The sequence below is a fragment of the Macrobrachium nipponense genome, chromosome 45, assembly GCF_015104395.2.
Source record: "Macrobrachium nipponense isolate FS-2020 chromosome 45, ASM1510439v2, whole genome shotgun sequence".
NCBI classification, from domain to species: domain Eukaryota; kingdom Metazoa; phylum Arthropoda; class Malacostraca; order Decapoda; family Palaemonidae; genus Macrobrachium; species Macrobrachium nipponense.
In genome coordinates, this window is record NC_061105.1 from 12699304 (window position 1) to 12706564 (window position 7261).

A 7261-nucleotide genomic window follows, 5' to 3' on the forward strand; every position below is an offset into this window, starting at 1 on the left:
CAATTAAACCCAAACAGTAATTAACAGTTTCAAACAATAATTATACACTCCCCCCTGAATAACATTCACATATATTACAAACTCTAGCTCTTCTAACTCTTGTTGAATGTCTTGGAATCGCGTTGCACTCAGCAACAGTGCCTGAATCTTCCTCTTCCCCCTTATCTTCATGAACAGGAAGCTGTATAAGAAGCTCCTCATCCTCAGCATCAGTAGTTTCCTCACTCAATATCAATCCTTGTGAAGAACACGAACGAAGATCTCTAACATGGCGTGGAACTCCATTGACTTCAACAGCTTGTTCTGACAAAACTCTCGTAACCTTGCCTCTTTCAAATTGCATATTGCATCGCGTGTTGGATGGTTTTACCCACACCTCATCACCTACTTTGTAGGGGCCACTCACTGCCACTTTGTTCATTGAGCATGGATCCACTCCTCGGACCCTCACAGGGTAAGAATACAGCATACTGACAGGGGCAGTCGTTGAGTCGCAGTCATCACGAGGTATCAAATTATACAGATATACAGCCTCTGCAATGCTGCAGCCTTTCCTTGCAGCAATGACTTTAACAGTTCGATGGCATCTCTCAGCTATACCATTTCCTGATGGAACATAAGCACATCTAAAATTAAGATGCACGCACCACTTTTTGCAAAGTCAGCAAATAGTTTGCTGCGAAAAGCAGGGTCATTGTCAGTTGAACAGTTCCTCCGCGCTCCTCGTTCATAGAACACTGTCTCAAGTTGCCCGATGATGCTCTCACTGGTCTGAAAATGGAGCCGACGCCAGATGGCAAATCGAGATGGTCCACAATCAATGAGAGTAAGATACGGCCGTCCATCATAGTGAGTAATATCCATGCCAACTCTCTGCCACACTCTATCCACTTCCAGACTACCCTTCTGCCACGTCACTGGGGCCGGGTCTATTGACTGGCATGCCTCACAGCATTTGACAACAGCCTGTACTTGCCGCCTGGTAACTCCTGGATGGACTTTCTTCACAAAATAGAGAGTTCTTCTCACACCTGGGTGACCAGCAGCATGATGGATCTCCTTAATTCCATCACTAATGGCAGGGACAACAGAAGCACACACAAGTTTTGCATCTTGGTGACATGAACCAAGGTCCCTCAGCCAGCGCTGAGGTACACGTGTCAAAACTGTCAGCTTTATTATTGGCAGAAAACACAAGTGTAATAGACAGCTGGAGGTCACACTCTTCTATCAATGACAAGACTATTCCTAGTCTTCTTCTGATGAGCATTTCACTTGCGGCCTTAGTCTTCAATCTGCTTTTTCCTAAAAGTCCATCTGAAATCCATCTATGCACAGTAGATGAGTCAGTCATTAATTCCACCTTTTGTATCTTCCAAGCCAGTGCAAGATTCAATCCTTTAATGACTGCATCTAGCTCAGCCATATTTGATGTGGCAAGAGTCGTCTTTCTGCAGCAGCTGGCATCTTCCACAATGGAACCATTTAACTTCCACTGCAACACCAAGCGCAAGAGAACTAGCATCCACCCAGATCTTGAATTTGTCACCGGTGACATTCCACTGTCCTCTCACAGGGTCATCCTTCTTAACCTTCTCCAGAAGTTCTTGCAAACACATTTTGATGTAATCATCATTAATGACGTCGTACCATCCTTCAGTGACTTTATTGACTCTTCTCTTGATGAATGCTACCGCCACTCGCAGCCATCCACAAACAGGGTAATGGCCTAACAGTCTACCACAGTATGAGAACACTGCTCGCCGAGTCAATTGTCTTGGTGCATCGCCCAGGTCATTGTCCCTTTTCCAAAAAAGACTCTCCTGCTCCCCCCAAACTCTCAGGCCCAATGCTCGAGCCCCTTCAGCAAGTCTTTGGTGTGGCTTACTTACTAGCCCAAAATTTCTAAGATGCTCCTCTACACGGCTGGCCTTAACAATATCTTCATTCACCAAGATGTCATCAATATAAGCTGATGTTCCTTTTCTTACAATTGGGTCCTGAAGGAGAACACAGTTTAAAACAGATTTCATTACCATCGGAGCAATATTCAAGCCAAACCCCAGTCGAGTCAGGCAATGCCTCTGGCCTTTGAAATATACAGTCTGGTATGGCCACAGAGACTCATGGATTCTTATTTGGAGGTAAGCTTTAGCCAAGTCTACTACAGATACATTCACTCCTTGCCTGCGCCACTCACGTAGTTTGTCTGAGCACACATCCGAGTCTGCTGTAAATGCATCAATGTACGTATTCAGTTCTCTGAAGTCCAGTACAGGCCGCACCTTCTTTTTATTTTGCTGTACAACAGCCATGAGGGGAATAAGCCCCTTAGCTGGTCCCTATTTATTCTCATCATAAGGAAGCAGCCAGCCATTATTCACCCATCTTTGTAGCTCTGATTCATACAGGTCCTTTGCCTCCTGAGGTACAGAATATGCCTTTACTCCATTCTCCAGGACGCCAGGCTCCTTGCCCTCAGACCATTTCCATGTAGCTGTCCAACATTTAATCGCAGGATCATAAATTGCACTAAAATCACACTCATCCACCCCCACCTTCACATCAGCAGCTGCAGAAAAAAGAGTGTCTTCCATTCCAAAACGTACACCACCCTGGGTATCGACAGTGACTCCTCCTAGAGCCCTCACACCATCCAAGCCGAGAAGAAATTTAAAACCGAGGGGCATTAGAGTAGTTACACATACAGAAATGCTGGCAGTAGCTCCATTACTGAGCTGTAAGTGCACGACACCCATTCCTTCACACACACCCATTCTTGCCCACTCACAGTTATCATGTTAACTGCACACTTGTTCCATGCCTTACAGCATGAGACATGAGCGATGCTTTGAGAACACCCAGTGTCTACTAACACACAACACTGAAGACCCTCTACACTCAAAACAGTACTTGGCAGCACCTTACTCAGTGGGTTTGGGGAGAGGAGGCTGGCGCTGATCCCTCCTCTCCTTGCTCGTTTCCCGGACAAGCTGACGCAATGTGCCCCATTCCACCACACCGATAGCACTTTACCCTTCTCCGAAATCGACCATTTACTCGGTTGCGAGCAAGACAGTCCCTGGCAAAGTGATTTGGTCCAAGGCATACATGACATTTCTGAACTGTTGTTTCTACTGGCACAGAACCCAAGCTTCCTGTGGCGCCAAAACATGTTTCCACTGAAACAGAAGGAAGGTCATCTTTCAGAACCGCCCGTGCCCAAGCCAAAATCTGTTCCAGATCGAGGGCCTCCATGCGAGACCCAGCTCTCAACAGCTGACGAACTCTCTCTGGAAGTCCAGCTACAAAAGCACTTGCAAGAGCTTTTTCAGAAATTCCTCCAAACAGGGATCCGAGTCGACGTAGCTCAGCTAAGTAGACATCCGGTGCCTCTCCACTGAGCAACTTCCTACTGACAAACTGTTCATAGGCTACATAGGGATCAACAGCAAATGCAGCCAACAATGCTTCTTTCACCTTGTCAACCAAACCTTCGCTTCCTATCTGCTGTGGGTGGTAACTGTAAGTACACTGCAAAGGCACCACCTGTAAGCCGCAGAGGAATCACACTGGCCACATCATCAACTTTCCGAAGCTTGCAAACCAGCTCCAACTTCTCCAGCCACTCCATAACAGATTGTGCGTTTCTGCCATCATACTCAGGGATCAGTTTCAAGTCGAAGTTACTCTCCATACTGCCTAGATAGCTTGTGGCAGTAAAGAAACACAGACTTGGTTTTTTCTTCTTTACTTAAAAAATTATATATATATAATGGATACAGACACACAACGATCTTTTGGTGGAGAGGTAATAATCTCCTGCAGGGCTTGACTTCAACTAACCACACATACTCCCCACTCTCCAAGAGAACATCTTAAATAATCATTGACAATCAACAACAAGTAATATACAAACTCAACTAGTCATAAACGGTCATTTACACCTCTTCCTTAATAACCCACAACAACAGAAATACCTTGATACATAAACTGTCCAATTAAACCCAAACGTAATTAACAGTTTCAAACAATAATTATACAAGGTCGAGGTGGGTTGACGCCGACTCTAACAACGAATACCTGAGTGCGACAGGGATTTGTAGGTGAGAGGCCGCATTAACTTATACCTCTCGTGATAGCCTAGTGGGGAAGTCAGAGGCCCCTTTGGTGGGCTTGTTCATGAATAGGTTCCAACTTGTGAATAATAATAATAATAATAATAATTTCTGTCATTGCTGTTTTGTTAACTTAAAAGTACCTTCCTAATAAGTATCCCTTCTTGTAAATATTGTACACAGTCAAATGCCACCTTGGCGTAAATGTGCATTTTATTAATATCCAGCTTGAAATGTTTAATAGAGCAAATGTTCGTATAAGTAATGTTCTTTTCATCAAACGACTGCTCTGTTTAATGTTGCTTCAGTCAAGGATCTAATTGCTCACACGTCCATTCAGTAAAATGGCTGTTCGGTCAAATTTCCATTCGCCCAAGCGTTCGATTAACTAAATGTCTGTTTGATTAAATGTCCGGTTTATCAAATGACTGGTCAGTCAAGCATTACACCGATTAAATGTCTGTTAGATAAAATGTCCATTCACTCAAACGTTTGATTAGTTAAATGTCCATTTGATAAAATGTCCGATCGGTCATGCCTCCGATTGATTAAATGCCCGTTTGATCAAATGTCCGATCGGTCATGCGTTCGATTGTTTAAATGTCCATCAATGTCCGTTTGATTAAATGCCCGTCTGTCAAGCGTTCCACTAATCAAAAATCCATTTGACCAAATGTCTGTTCGGTCATGAGTTCCACTGATTAATGTCCATTTGGCCAAATGTCGACTTAGTGAAGTGTTTCACTAGTTAAATGTCCATTTGACCAATTGTCCATTCATCGGTCAAGCATTCCACTAACTAAATGTCCATTTGACCAAATATCCATTTAGTCAAGCGATCCACTGATTATATGTCTGTCCAGTCAAGCATTCCACTGATTAAATGTTCATTCAGTCAAGCGGTCCACTGATTCAATGTTCGATCAGTCAAGCGGTCCACTGATTAAATGTCCATTCAGTCTAGCAGTTCACTGATTAAATGTTCTTTCAGTTAAGCGGTCCACTAATTAGATGCCCGTTTATCCAAGCGGTCCACTGATTAAATGCCTATTCAGTCAAGTGGTCCACTGACTAAATGTCCGTTCAGTCAAGCAGTCCACGGATTAAATGTCCGTTCAGTCAAGAACTCCACTGAATAAATGTCAGTTCAGTCAAGTGATCCAATGATTAAACGTCCATTCAGTGAAGAGGTCCACTGATTAAACATAAGGTCAGTCAAGCATTCCACTGATTAAACGTCCGTTCAGTCAAGCGGTCCACTGATTAAACGTCCGTTCAGTCAAGTGGTCCACTGATTAAATGTTCGTTCAGTCAAGCGATCCACTAATTAAATGTTCTTTCAGTCAAGCGGTCCACTGATTAAATGTCCATTCAGTCAAGCCATCCACTGATTAAATGTCCGTTCAGTCCAATGCCTGTCCCAACTGATTAAATGTTCCCGTTTCAATCAATAATTCCCAAAATGAATTAAAAAGTCCGTTCTGTCAAGCCGTCCACTGATTAAATGTCCGTTCAATCAAGAATTCCATTGATTAAATGTCTGTTCTGTCCAAATTACCAACTGATTAATGTTCCATTCCATCAACCTGGTCCTACTGAGTTGAAATGTCCGTTATCATGTCAAAGTGGTCCCTGATTAAATGTCCAGTTACCAATCAAGCATTCAATGATTAAATGTCCGTTTAGTCAACGGTCCAAACTGCTTAAAAATTGTTTGTTCCGGTCAAGCGATTCCAAACTAATTACTGTTCCTTTCAGTTTCAAAAGCGGTCCACTGAATTAAATGTCTTCAGGTCCAAGCCGTCCCCTGAATTAAATGTTTCCGTTTCAGTCAAGCCTTCCAACTGCATTAAATGTCCCGTTTCAATCAAGCATTCCTTTGAATTAAATGTTCGTTTCTGTCAAGCGGATCCCTGATTAAATGTTCTTTCAGGTCAAGCGTTTCACTGATTAAATGTCCCGCTTTCAGTCTAATCCGGTCCATTGCTTAAATGTCCCGTAAATCAGTCCAAGCTTGTTCACTGATTAAGGTCTATTTATTTAGTCCAGCGGTCCACCTGATTAAATGTCCGCTCAGTTCCGCGAAATCCACTGATTAAACTCCATTCAGTCAAGCTGTCCACTTTTGATTAAATGTCCGTTCTGTCAAGCGGTCCACTGATTAAATGTTCTTTCAGTCAAGCGGTTCACTGATTAAATGTCCGCTCAGTCTAGCGGTCCATTGATTAAATGTCCGTTCAGTCAAGCTGTTCACTGATTAAAGGTCTATTTAGTCAAGCGGTCCACTGATTAAATGTCCGCTCAGTCCAGCGATCCACTGATTAAACGTCCATTCAGTCAAGTGTCCCACGATTAAATTTTTGGGTTTTTTTTCCCCGTTTCAGTCAACGTCCATTATTAAAATGTCCATTCGTAAAGCGGGTCCCACTGATTAAATGTCCGTTCTGTCAAGTGATCCACTGATTAAATGTCCCTTCAGTCAGTCAAGCGGTCCACTGATTAAATGTCCGTTCAGTCAAGCAGTCCACTGATTAAATGTTCTCTCAGTCAATCGGTCCACTGATTAAATGTTCTTTCAGTCAAGCGGTCCACTGGTTACATGTTCTTTCAGTCAAGGCGTCCACTGATTAAATGTCCATTCAGTCAAGCGGTCCTCTGATTAAATGTCCGTTCAGTCAAGCCGTCCACTGATTAAATGTCCGTTCAATCAGGCATCCCATTGATTAAATGTCCGTTCTGTCAAGCGGTCCACTGATTAAATGTACGTTCAGTCAAGCGATCCACTGATTAAATGCCCGTTCAGTCAAGCGGTCCACTGATTAAATGTCCATTCAGTCAAGCGGTCCACTGATTAAACGTCCATTCAGTCAAGCGGTCCACTGATTAAATGCCCGTTCTGTCAAGCGATCCACCGATTAACTGTCAACTTGCCCAAATGTGCGTCCTGTCAAATATCCGTAGGTTACGTACCGGAATGCAACTCGAGTCTTTTGTCAAGTTATCTGTCAACTGCAAGGAAAAAAAATCCAATTATCGCTGCAACAAAGGAAATTGCATAAACCGAACTATTCGCCCTCTATGCAGTTCGCCCTATTGTTAGGATGTTGACAACGACGAGTTCCTTGAGCCTCATAACACAGTGT

General features: G+C 43.4%; 1 pseudogene; it reads right to left on the reverse strand.

Annotated features, from left to right (window-relative positions):
* Window positions 1–3754, reverse strand: part of LOC135214078 (uncharacterized) — a 16933-nt pseudogene extending 13179 nt beyond the window's left edge.
* Window positions 3755–7261: the final 3507 nt, after the last annotated feature.